At 36.3% G+C, this 14,331-nt stretch overlaps 1 long non-coding RNA gene across 1 annotated transcript in view; it reads left to right on the top strand.

Annotated features, from left to right (window-relative positions):
* The window catches only part of LOC129030077 (uncharacterized), a 1,381,814-nt gene that overhangs the window by 335,006 nt on the left and 1,032,477 nt on the right, over nucleotides 1-14,331 (top strand). The window contains exon 4 of the long non-coding RNA XR_008500551.1: nucleotides 4,345-4,423. This is a non-coding gene — a long non-coding RNA (uncharacterized LOC129030077). The remainder of the gene's footprint in view (nucleotides 1-4,344; nucleotides 4,424-14,331) is intronic.

Genomic DNA, 14,331 nt, shown 5'->3' with positions numbered 1-14,331 from the left:
TATTATTAAAATAATATTTGTTAAGCAGGGCACCTTGAAAACAAAAAGTATTCTCTTCTCAGACTATGAATCTGTGCCATTCACTGAAGTAGCGCAGGTGCTGAATTTAAGAGACGAGGCCAGGCGCGGTGGCTCACGCCTATAATCCCAGCACTTTGGGAGGCTGAGGCTGGTGGATCACAAGGTCAGGAGTTCAAGACCATCCTGACCAATATGGTGAAACCCCGTCTCTCCTACAAATACAAAAATTAGCCAGGCGTGGTGGCGTGTGCCTGTAATCCCAGCTGCTCAGGAGGCTGAGGCAGGAGAATCACTTGAACCCGGGAGGCGGAGGTTGCACTGAGCCAAGATCACGCCACTGCACTCCAGCCTGGGTGACAGAGCGAGATGCTGTCTCAAAAACAAAAACAAAAACAAACAAAAAAAAAACAGAGAGAGAGAGAGGAACGTCTAGGCTTCCTACTCTATTACAATCCCATATAAGAAGGTTGGATAATTAAAGTACACAACAGCATCTCTAGAACTGAGTACTTTGGTTTTTACCTATATGGACTAGGCTTATTTGTAGTGTAAGTGAGGAATAAACGTTTATATTTTGATAGAATAAAATATCTTTTAGACAAGTAAAGAAGCATTTTGCTGGGCATGGTGGCTCATGCCTATAATCATAGCAATTTGGAAGGCTAAAGCAGGAGGTTCGCTTGAGCACAGAAGTTTGAGAGCAGCCTGGACAACATAGGGAAACCCATCTCTACCAAAAAAAAAAAAAAAAAAAAAAAAAAAAAGCCAGGCATGGTGGCACCTCTCTGTGCTCTCTGCTACTCAGAAGATGGGAGGATAGCTTGAGCCCAGGAGTTCGGGCTGCAGTAACCTATGATCACATCACTGCACATTGCACTCCAGACTGGGTGACCAAAAAAAAAAAAAAAAAAAAATTGATGAATTGCTAGGAAAAAAAGGGGGAAAATTCATGCTATATTTTTCCAATTTCAAAAGTACTGAGCCAATTTATCCAAACCAGGGCAATAAAAATAAGTTCAGACTGCTGAGTTTTCTCTAAAATCAAGAAGATATTGAATGTTCTGCATATGTTAAGTAAATTAAGTCATCTAGGAATCTATTATATTTATGAGATATAAAAATCTATTTTTATGCTCTCCTGTTTCAGATTTAATCTATGCTGTATTATAGAACCTGTATTATAAAGCATAACATTTTATGAACTGAACAGATGGTTCTGTTAATATAACACAGTCGAGTTATTTAAACTTGCATCATTGTTTGTACAGAAGTGATCTTATATGCACCTCAATAAGGATATGAATAGCATATTTTAATTACATTTAATGAAATGTCAGAAAGCTACGCATTATCCAGAGACATGTGAAATAAAATGTCAGAAAGCTACACATTACTCAGAGACATGTAAAATAAAATTTCAAATAATATTAAAATAAAATTTTAATAAATTTAAATTATTGGTATAAGAAATCTTTGATACTTATTATATAAATTAAGATTTTTAAAATTAATAACAAACATGGTATCAGTTAATATCCAAAAGTTAAATATGTGTATTTTAAGGATAAATGTTATTTATTACTTTAGGAATATCGTAAGGATAAATACACAGTTATATGTATTTTAAGGATAAATTACTACATTTTAATTTCCAAACTTTCCAGATATTGCAAGAAAATTATGAGCAGGCAGTGTATTCTGAAGGAAAGGACAGGGGAATTCAAGTCCTGTAATTTTAGGATTGACCAAAAGAGCTTAAGATGAATAGCAAAGAGAAGATAATTCACAGATGGACTTGGTAGCTGTGTGAAAACATTTATGGAATCATCATATGGAAGAAATAGTAGAATTTAACTCCAAAAACTCAAACATTTAGGTGTAGAAATCAGATATGAACTAATTTAGTTGAAATATAAAGATGTTCTTGCTGGCTGTTAGGAAATGAGCAATAAGAGAGTGGCTGCCTTGCAAAGTTTAAATTCCCTGTCATGGAGGCACTCCTGCACAGTTCAATGATGCTAGCTGAAAGAAGAGAAACATAGTATACCGACTGTGAGTGGATTGGACTCCCTTTTTGGTCTTTTCTAATTATGCGATTATGAAAAAATGGAAGTGATATTGTTTGGCTGTGTCCCCACCCAGATCTTATCTTGAATTGTAGTTCCCTGAATCCCCACATGTGATGGGACAGACCAGATGGAGATAATTAAATCATGGGGGTGGTTTCCCCCATCCTGTTCTCATAATAGTGAGTTACTTCTCACAAGATATGATGGTTTTATAAGGGGCTTCCCCCTTCGCTTGGTACTCTTTTCTTCTTGCTGCCACATGTGAAGAAGGAGGTGTTTGCTTCCCCTTCTGCCATAATTGTAAGTTTCCTGAGGCCTCCCAGCCATACTGAACAGTAAGTCAATTAAAGCTTTTTCCTTTATAAATAACCCAGTCCCAGGTATATCTTTACCAGCAGTGTGAGAACAGACTAATATCGTAAATCAGTACCACAGAGAGTGGGGTGCTACAGTAAAGACACCCAAAAATGTGGAAGTGACTTTAGAACTGGGTAAAGGCAGAGGTTGGAACTATTTGGAGGACTAAGAAGAAGATAGAAAAATGTGGGAGAGTTTAGAACTTCCTAGAGACTTGTAGGGCTCAAAGGACAGGACAGCGTGGGAATGTTTGGAACTTCCTGGAGACTTGTTGAATGGCTTTGACCAAAATGCTGATAGTGATATTGACAATGAAATACAGGCTAAGGTGGTTTCAGATGGAGATGAGAAACTTCCTGGGATCTGGAGTAAAGTTCACTCCTGCTATGCAAAGACACTGGCAGCATTTTGCCCAGGCCCCAGAGATCTATGAAACTTTGAACTTGAGAGATGATTTACAGTATTTGGAGGAAGAAATTTGCAAACAGCAAAGTGTTCAAGAGGTGACTTGGGTGGTGTTAAAAGCGTTGGTTTTGTGTATTCATAAAGATATGGTTTGGGAAAGAAACTTTTGCTTAAAAGGAAAGCAGAACATAAAGTTTGAAAAATTTGCAGCCTAATGGTATATGTGATAGAAAAGAAAAACCCATTTCCTGAGGAGAAATTCAAGCTGGCTGCAGAAATTTGCATTAGTAACTTGGAGTCAAATGTTAATCACTAAGACAATGGGAAAAATGTCTCCAGGACATGTCAGAGGCCTTTACGGCAGCCCGTCCCTATCACAGGCCTAGAGGTCTAGGTGGAAAAAATGGTTTTGTGGGCCAGAGCCAGGGCCTTGCTGCTTTGTCCAGTCTTTGGACTTGGTGCCCTGTGTCCCAGCCATGGCTTAAAACAGACCAAGGTATAGCTCTGGCAATGACTTCAGAGCATGCAAGCTTCAAGTCTTGGCAGCTTCCATGTGGCCTTGCACCTGTGGGTACAAAGAAGTCAAGAATTGTGTTTTGGGAACCTCTGCTTAGATTTCAGAGAATGTATGGAAATACCTGGATGTCCAGGCAGAAGTCTCCTGCAGGAGCAGAGCCCTCATGGAGAACCTCTGCTAAGACAGTGTGGAAGGAAAATGTGGGTCTGAGCTCCCATATAGAGTCCCCACTGGGGCACTGCCTAGTGGAGCTATGAGAAGCAGGTCACAGTCCTCCAGATCCCAGAATGGTAGGTCTACTGACAGCTTGCACTATGGGCCTGGAAAAGCTGCAGACACTCAATGCCAGCTTGTGAAAGCGGCCAAGAGTGGAGCTGTATCCTGCAAAGCCACAGGGCAGAGCTGTGCAAGGCTGTAGCAGCCCACCTCTTGCATCAGTGTGACCTGGATGTGAGACATGGATTCAAAGGAGGTCATTTTGGAACTTTAAGGTTTAATGACTGCCTTAATGGATTTTGAACTTGTGTGGGGCCTGTACCACCTTTGTTTTGGCCAATTTCTCCTATTTGCAATGGGTGTATTTACCCAATGCCTGTACCCCCATTGTACAGTAACTAATTTGCTTTGATTTTACAGGCTCATAGGCAAAGGGAATTGACTTGTCTCAGATGAAACTTTGGACTTGGACTTTTGAATTAATGCTGGAATGAGTTAAGACTTTGTTGGACTGTTGGAAGGGTATGATTGTGTTTTGAATTGTGACAATATGAGATTTGAGAGGGACCAGAAGCAGAATGATATGGTTTGGCTGTGTCCCCATCCAAATCTCATCTTGACTTACAGTTCCCATGATCCCCATGTGTCATGGGAGGGACCCAGTCTGTCCTCGTAACAGTGTGTTAGTTCTCATGAGATCTGATGGTTTTATGAGGGCCTTCTCCTTTCATTGAACACTCATTCTTCTTCTTGTTACAGCCACGTGAAGAAGTACATGTCTGCTTCCCCTTCTCTCATGATTGTAAGTTTCCTGAGGCCTCCAGAGCCATGCTGAACTGTAAGTCAATTAAACCTCTTTTTTAAAGTAAATTACCCAGTCCCATGTATGTTTTTATTTGCAGTGTGAGAATGGACTAATACAGGAAGGGAGAGTACAAGTAAAACTCCATAGTATTTAGAGTTTAATGCTACCAAAATTAGTCTACCTGTGCTATTAGAAGTAGACTGATGCCTTTGTTTAGTTTGAAGAACATTTTTAAGATGATCAGTAATGGATTCAGCATTCTATGTGTATGGTAGAAACAAAAAAAGTAGATGGTTTCACCCTATTTGTAGACTACTGCAAAAACTTTTTTGTTTAGTCTTATTTTCTCCTCTAAAAACTTGGCATTAGCTCCTCCAATAGATTGACTATGGTTTCAACTGCCAAAACAAACAATAAACCTCTACCCAAATTAAGACCATATTATACATTCCATTTTATATTCTTAATAAGTTATTTGCAAGCAGCTAAGTGCTAAATCAGTGTTTGCTCAAGAGTGAAGTATCAGAAGAAGAAAATAGGGAGAATAAAAATTAATATTTGCCTTAGATTTACTCCAAATATCACCTGATGAATAAGCCAATAAATATTCTAGAACCAATTCTAGTTTTTTTCTGTTTTCCTTTTTTACTGTTTCTCACCTTTATGTTCTTTCAATTTTTCCTTCATGATCCTTGGCTTTTTTGCTCATCTCCATTCCATTATGTTGCTGTTCATTAGCAATTCAGAGTCACAGCAATGGTTTATCAATTGAAATTGAGCCCACGTATGGGAAACTTAGGTGGGAAAAGTTTCTTCCACTGCCATTTGAGGAAGGAGGACCATAGGAAGGAAGGTAGACACCAATGATGGTGCTAAAGTAAAAGATTCTCTTCTGGAGCTTAAAAATATATATATAACTCTCCTAGCAGAATTTCTAGAAACATTTGGACCCTCACTTTCTTGTTACCAGAACACCATGAACCTCATTTATCAAGTGCAAAATATCTGAGAAAAAATTAGAGGATGAATTGCAATTACAGCAGGAGATTTACTTGCATATTAATTATCATTATTTTTATTTTGCTTTTGTAGAATAATCAAAATGTTATTTGGTATATCATAATTGTTCTCATCACTTTACCCCCTAATTACCCCTTTTCCTTTGGTGTTATGTTATATTGTTTTGGAAGCTTTTGTAGAAAAAAATTAAAAGTTGCATATAGGTGGGCTCTCTTCCTTTATCCTGTGAAAGATGCAAAAAAAAAAAAGAGATTGTGTTAGATATTCCAAATGAGAAGGGAGATAAAGGGGGCAGAATTGAATTGGAGTAGAAGTTAAATCAAATGTATTCTTTGAGTGGGCAGTGAAAGCTAGTGTGTATATCCGGAATAGTAGATACCCATGTTCCAGGTAAGTGGCAATTACTCAAAGGTCTACTATTTCTATGTGCACCCAGGTAGGCTGGATCCCAGAAAGCAGGGTACTTAGATTACCAAAACCTAGCACATTCCTACTTGGAAGGAAAGCAGGAAAGCAGCTGCTCATGCCAGGGGACAACATGGATTCAGATAAGGAAAACTATAGCAATAGCCAGGTGGTTGAAATTTACCTGGTTTCTGCCTCTATGTGCGATATAAACTTCTAGAGATTTCTCTCACATTCCTAAAAAGAACTCATTTGTACAATAAAATACTATGATTGAATATCATGCCATTTCCACAGGATAAGGGTCAGAGTCAGATGTAATAGATTACCAGAAATAGATATATACAGAAGAACATGTTACAAAAATATTTAGCACATCTCAGGTGATGAACCAAGATCGATAAATGCTACATAAGACTATGTAAGGCAGCAAATCTGAGCTGGACAAAAGGTCAGGATTCTGTGGGAAAGAGTTGTGCTAAGGCTAAATGTCAATCCGCTCTAAAAAAAAGCCATGGAAACAGATTTCATATCAATGATGAGGTATCTTTTTTCTGGAAGGGTTAACAAAAGAGCTGTTCTATACCTTCGCTTTTTCACAAATGGTATGTGTAATGCATAGTGTTATTTAATTAATAATGAAAAAAGGCTTCAATAAATACCATGCTAACTTGAACTTCAAACTCTTTGAAATGTGGTCTACACACATAACTATCCAACAAAAGTACAAAGAAAGAAATAAAAAAGCAAGCAAGCAAGCAAGCAATAATGATAGCCTTTTAATGACTCTTAGAAGAAATATGAAACCAATCAAACTTAATCAACCAAAATACACATTTATCAAAATTAGAGATGTGGCATTTCATTTCACTTTGATGTCTTGATCTCTTGGGTTTGTCATATTATTGAGATGCAGGGCAGATATAAAAAAATCTCCTAATGGTCTTTATGTTTCTAAAATGAGGATGAGATTGTAAATCCTTAGGGTGCATATATGGCCTCAGTTGGGTTTTATTGTACTGCCTTAGAAGAACTGATTAACTTATAGGGCATGATGATTTGTGTGTCTAATGTGGTTACATTCATTCAGTACCAAAGGAGAAAATTACTCTTGGGATTAATATAACAGTTCCAATTAATCCCACCATGCTTTAGTAGATAATTTATGACACAGTAATAGAATGCCCAGCAAGCTTCCAATTACATATACACTAAATAGTCACTTAGTATTTTTGTTATTGATATATTTATTTTCTTAAAGGTGGAGAAAAATTTGTAAAGGGTTTCTTTGAAGTTAACATAACAGATTTGAGCAAAATAATATTTATGTGAAGAAACGAAATGACAAGTTTGGAAGGGTAGAACTGTGTTGTTTGAACATGATATTGATCCATTCTGACGTACTTAAAGAAAAATATAATTGAAAGCAGATTTTGTTTTATTGACCTTTAAGTTATAAATCAGAAAGTACTGTTTAAAGTGTTTTTCTATATTTCTATTTTAAAATGGAGCTGTGAATACTGATCTTTTTGCTGTTCATTAGCCTTCATCTAGTTTTCCCAGGTATTCTAAAATCAGACAGTTGACTCATAGCTCACACACAAAATCAAGCAAAATTTGAAAGAACACTTAGATTAAACTCTGGGTCTCTTTTCTATTCCTTTTGTAAAAACTGACTGTTTATGTAAATTTAGATGTAAAAATGTCAAGGGACTCTGAAGTCATTTTTGCATTCAAAGATGAGACCTGTCAAAGCATTATGACACATTTGAGTGTCAGGATATGAATGGATAAGGTAATAGTATCATTAAAGCTTCGCTAATATTAAAGTGGGTTGAATATTTCTTGAATCACCTTACTTCATCCTCTCATCATGGATTTGTAATATGTGGGAGCTAATGTATAGTTTAAATATAATTCTCATTTGCAGAAGAGAATTACTCATAATCTTTTACTATCATATTTAATCTGCATTTTCAACTTTAGATAAAACATTGAATTAAGAAATAAAGAAAATTATATTTAAATGAGAAAAAATTAGAAAAATTAATGAAAAATTGTGTGTTATAAATTACATATTGACAGATTCCATAGTAGTTAATATAGATTTTTTAAAACTAACTCCTCAAAGACATGTAATTAATCTTATAGTTAGGTATGTTATGATGACTGAGCAGGTCTTTGTATGAAGCCAATAGCAGACATCTTGTCAGTCACTTATTTTATTTATTTTTCTCATGAAAATAGGTGAGTACTAAAGGAATATTTGAAAACAAATTCCAACAGTAAAAAGTGAAATTTCCTCAGCCAATTTTGATTAATTCCATTAACCTCCCAGATATAACTACTGTCCAATAAATGCATATTTATTTACTTACACATACATAGGTTTATCAATATCTATCTTCCGTCTGTCTACACGTGTATACACACACACACTTATAAATATTTTGAGATTAATGGAATTATACTGTACATATGCTTTGCAACTTTTTTTCAATTAACTACATGAAATAAGGAGGTCTATTCATATTATTATCTTAGATCTACCTTATAAATGGCAGCATATTTCATAGAATAAACATAGCATAACATTTAACTGCTTCTAAGTTTTATGTCTTACAAAATGTTACAATAAATATTTGTGTATTTATTCTTCTTCAGATGTAACAGTATTTTTCTCAGATAGGTATATAGAAACAAGAGTTTCTAAGTAAGTGTATCATTTTTAATTTGAAGAATTTAATCTCAAAAGCAGCTGGACTTTTACAGCTTCCTCAATAGGATGTGACTATCCATTTTGTCAAAATCTCCTCAACACTCGATATTAATAATCTAATTGTGAGCAATCTGTTTGAATGCATATTGTATATCATTTTAATTTGCATGTTCTGGATTATTAGAAGGCTTGACAATCATATCTCAGCTGCATTTTTTCTGAAATGTATAGACATTTTCTTTGGCATTTTCTTGATGGGTTCTTGTGCTATTTTATATTCTTTTTAGAAACTTAAATATACTCAAAATTGTAACCTTTCATATTATATAGTTCACAAATATTTTTTTCCAGTTTGTCACTTAACTTCGTATATGTTGTTTTTAAAATAATTTTGTTTTCTTATTTTTTTCTTTGAAATAGAATCTTGCTCTGTTGCCCTGGTTGGAATGTAGTAGTGCATTCACAACAATCACTGCAGCTCAACCTCTTGGGCTCAAGCAGTCCTCACACCTTAGCCTCCTGAGTAGTTGAGACTATAGGTGTGCACCACCATGCCCAGCTAGTTTTTAAAAACAGGTTTTTTTTTTTTTGTAGAGACAGGGTCTCCCTATGTGGCCCAGGCTGGTCTTAAACTCCTGGGCTCAAGCGATCCTCCCACTTCAACTTCCCAAAGTGCTAGGATTACAGGCATGACCCACCACACCTAGTTTTAAGACTTAATTTAAAGTTTATATACAGCCAGACCTGTCTTTCCTTTGTTTATAGCTTTGGGGTTTGGATTTTCCTCAAAATTATCTTTGCCAAACTAAATTTTTAAAAATACGCTACTATTTCCTCCTCTTCTGGAATTCCTTTCTCTCTAGTAAATAAGAAATAAATAATTTATGTGATAACTCATAATATATGTATAGATATAATGTCACCATGATATAAACTGTGAGGAAAGAGTTTGAGTCAGATAAGTGGCAAGGATGAGTAGAGAAAGTCGTTATTTTCTGTTAGTTGGTTACAAAACCCTGTATGCATAAATGACATTTGATCTGAAACATAAATAAAAGAAAACAGGAACCATACACGTTTTGGTAATGGCGTTTCAGAGAGAGAAAATAAAAAATGCAAAGGCCTAGAGTCCTGAAAATATGCACATAACAAGGAGGATAGAATGGTTGCAGTGAATGAGAGAGTGAGCAGTATCTGGATTTAGTTATTCAGGCACCTGATACAGCAGGGCATCATGGGCACATTGGGGACTTATTCTAAGGGTGACGGGAAGCCACTGCAAAATTTGAGAAAATAATGAAATGATCAGACTTGCATTTTAAAATATTATATCTGGTTGTTTTGCGGAAAACAGACTTTGCAGAAGGTGGCTCAAGATAGGGGAGCAAGAAAGGAATAATGTATTAGGGTTTTCTGGGGAAACAGAGCCAATGAGATAGACACAGGTATGTAGAAATAAATTTGTTCTGAGGGATTGGCTCATGTGACTATGAAGACTGAGAAGCCTAATGATCTTCCATCCGCAAGTGGAAGAACCAGAAAAGTTGGTGGTGTAGCCCCAGTCCAAACATGAAAGCCTTAGAACAAGAAGCACTGATGTCCTAGGGCAAGAGAAAATGAATGTCCAAACTTAAGCAGAGAGAACAAATTTGACTTTCCTCCACGTTTCTCTTCTATTTGAGCCCTTGAAGAATTGGATGATGTGGCCACTCACATTGGTAAGGTGATTTACTTTACTCAGTCTACCAATCCAAATGCTACTTTTTTTTTCTGAAAATACTTTCACAGAAATCCCCAGAAATAATGTTTTACCAGCTCTCTGACTTCCTTTCACCCACTTAAGTTGACATAAAATTAATCATCATAAGCTTATCCCTTGTCACCTTCCCACCCATATAAATCTCTTTATACCATACTTAATCTCCAAATAAAGGCAATAACAAGGCCATAATTCTGCCTAACATAATACAACTATTTTGTATACAACTGAAAATGCACTGATTCCTTCACCACAAGAGGAGATAAAGTCCTTAAATGATGTTTACTTTTCTCTTGATATTCCATAACTTAAATACCATAATGTTAAATTAATAATATATAAACAGTATGATACAAAGTCAGTATATCTTGTGTTATATGATAAGGGAATAAGGGAGAAAGAAAACAAAGATACTTGCTTAATATATGCATATAGACACAAATGTATTCACAACAAAATAAGGAGGAAACGCTCCCGACGATTATTTCTGTAACTGATCACGTGGTCATAGCTGGTATTTATAACTACCTTCTTTTTCTACCTATTGTCTATTCCCTTCTTCAGCAAGGAGCTCAGCAGATCATGGTTCTATACCTGGCAAGATAACCCAAACTTTCATTCATGAAGGATCTGAGCCATTAATAGTCATGCCTGGATTGGGCTGTTGAAATTTTCCACTGACCTCAATCACAGGGAATAGTAATACTAAGAGATAGCCTAAGTTATCTCTTGGATTTCAGACATACTTTCTCTTAACTTCCTTGTTGGACTAAAAGTCCAACTCACTTTTATCAGGATCAATCACTATAGTCAACACCACAACTCCCTTCTTTGGCTGTTGATTTAGGGGAATGGTGAGGAAGGGTGACACAATAGCCAGGTGGCAGTCTTAACTTCTAGTTCAAGGGAATCATTGTTGTGTCTGCTGGTGCAAATGTATTCCTTTTGGAACTAAGCCCTCCAGGCCAGCAACCATTATGGGAAAAGGAGGCAAAATTTTTGCCAGTGTGTCAATAGAGGTAATAGTGAGTGGTGCCACTCCCATTTCCATCCCTTGATCCTTAGATCTGTGATTCCTGGCTATTAGAGAAATAACATCACATACTGGATGCTGACTTGGAGGATATATACAGCCTTCTGGAGAACCTTGCCTCAGACCTGCAATGTATTGCCACCTAGCTGGCTATGTAACTAAGTCTTCAAATGGCCATTCCCCTGTTCAGTCAAGCCAGCTGCTTTAGCATGGTCAGGAACATGGTACAGCCAGTGAATTCCATGAGCATGCCACACTCCCTTTTCTGCGAAGTGAATTCCTTGATCAGAATCAATGTCATGTGGCATAAGGCATTCCACAAGTCTACCGATGGTAGTTTAGCAGAAGCATTCCATGCAAATAGCAAAACAGTTATTAGGCTACTGAAGTTGTCCAGGCAAGAGTTGTTAGTGGTCTAGCATTAGATGCATGGCCGTCAGGCTCAAAATATATCTTAGAAGCAGAGACAATAAGATTTGCTGCTGGATTTGATGCAATATATGAAAGAATGAGAGTGGTTTAGAATAACCACAAGAATTCTGGCCTGAGAAACAGAGTGGGTGGAATGCTACTTACTGAGGTAGGGAACAATGGAAATGAGTTAGATTTTAAATTGTGATCTAATACCACAAACATTTAATTCCTAACAGTTTTATGGTATTTATTTATATTGAGTAGAGATACACTCACACAATTATTTTGTTCTGAAAATCTTTTGCTTTTATTATTTAATATATTCTACTCAGTAAAATATAGAATAATCTTGTCAAGTTTTACTTAAGGGAAATAAAAACACGTTATTGAGGGCTTAGTAGTTAACAATTAGCTTATATATTAATTTTAGGAGAATTGACATTTACCCAGTATTCTCAGAAATAATTATGTTGTATAATTTCACTTATGGTATTTCAATGAATCTAAACCACTAGTCACCACCAATTGTAAAATATATCAGATTTTAATACAAATTATTAAAATGTGGAAAATTTTAATAAGAATTATCAAAATGTGGAAAAAACAATTTTAGAATAGATGAAAAATGACAACTAAGATTGTTTACAATCACCATTAAAACTTTGTAGTTTTCTTCAAGCAGACATTTCCTTTTTAATGATGGGTTTATTATTTTTTAAAATTCAAATTTAAAAATATTTTGAGTACATAGTAGGTATATATATTTATGAATTACATAGGATATTTTGATATAGGCGTGCAATGAGCAATAACCGCATCATGGAAAATGGGGTATCTATCCCCTCAAGCATTTATACTTTGTGTCACAAACAATTGAATTATACTTTTTTTAGTTTTTTTATGTATAATTTAATTATTGACTATAGTCACCCTTTTGTGCTATCAAATACTAAGCCACATTCATTGTTTCTATTTTTTTTGTACCATCTCCTCCTCCCCCCAATTACCCCACTACCTTAACCAGCCTCTGGTAACCATCTTTCTGTTTTCTGTCTCCGTGAGTTCAATTGTTTTGATTTTTAGATCTCACAAATAAGTGAGAACATGTAATGCTTGTTTATCTGTGCCTGGCTTATTTCTCTTAACATAATGACCTCCAGTTCCATCCATATTGTTGCAAATGACAGGATCTCATATTTTTTATGGCTGAATAATGCTGATTTTGAATAAGTACTACATTTTATTTATTTATTCGTCTGTTGGTGGACACTTAGGTTGCTTACAAATTTTGACTATTGTGAACAGAACTGTAACAAACATGGGTGTGCAGATGTCTCTTTAACATACTGATTTCTTTTATTTTGGGTGTATATCCAGCAGAGGTGGCTAGATTGTATGGTAGCTCTATTTCTTAGTTTTTTCAGGAACCTTCAAATTATCTTCCATAATGATTATACTAATTTAAATTTCCACCAACAGTGCATGAAGGTTCCCTTTCCTACACATCCTCTCCAACATTTGGAATTGCCTGATTGCCTGTTTTTGTTGTTGTTGTTTGCTTGTGTTTTTTTTTTTTGAAAAAAGCCATTTTCACTGAGGTGAGATGACATCTCACTGTAGGTTTTGTTTTTTTGTTTGTTTGAGACAGAGTCTCACTCTGTTACCCGGCTGCAGTGCAATGGCACAATCTCAGCTCACTTTGCCTCCCAGGCCCAAGTGATTCTCATGCCTCAGCCTCCTGAGTAGCTGGGATTACAGGCATGCACCACCATGCCTGGCTAATTTTTGTATAATTTGAAGTCAGGTAACGTGATTACTCCAGGTTTGTTATTTTTGCTCAGGATGGCTTTGGCTATTCTGGATCTATCATGATTCCAAATAAATTTTACAATTGTTTTTTTCTGAATACTTTCTCTGTGTTATCTTTAATTTCTTTGAGTTTCCTCAAAAACAGCTATTTTGAATTATCTGAAAGGTCACATATCTCTATTTCTCCAGGACTGATTCCTGGTGCATTATTAGTTCATTTGGTTAAGTCATGTTTTTCTGGATGATCTTGATGCTTGTAAATGTTCGTTGGTGTCTGGCCATTAAAGAGTTACATATTTATTGTAGTTTTCACAGTCTGGACTTGCTTGTGTCTGTCCTTCTTGGGAAGCCTTTCCAGGTATTCAAAAGGACCTAGGCCTCAAGGTGAATAATGCTGTGGTCTTTGCAGAAACCCTTGGTTGTCTTGGATAAGATCTGGAAGAATTCTCTGGGTTACCATGCACAAACTCTTGTTTTTTACCTCACTTTCTTCCAAACAATGAAGTCTCTCACTCTCTCTCTTTGTCTGTGCAGAGGTGCCTGAACTGCGGGTATGATGATGCAAGCAACTCTGTGGCCACCACCATTGGGATTTCCCTGGGTCAGACCTGGAGCCAGTACAGCACTGGGTCTCACCCAAAGCACACTGTAACAACTACCTGGCTACTACCTATGTTCACTCAAGGCCCTAAGGCTCTATGATCAGTAGGTGACAAAACCAGTCAGGTTTGTTTCCTTCTTTTCATGGTGGCAAGTTCCTCTAGGCCCTGGCTGGATCCAAA

The sequence above is a fragment of the Pongo pygmaeus genome, chromosome 12 (genome assembly GCF_028885625.2).
Source record: "Pongo pygmaeus isolate AG05252 chromosome 12, NHGRI_mPonPyg2-v2.0_pri, whole genome shotgun sequence".
NCBI classification, from domain to species: domain Eukaryota; kingdom Metazoa; phylum Chordata; class Mammalia; order Primates; family Hominidae; genus Pongo; species Pongo pygmaeus.
This window is presented reverse-complemented; position numbering and strand designations above follow the sequence as displayed.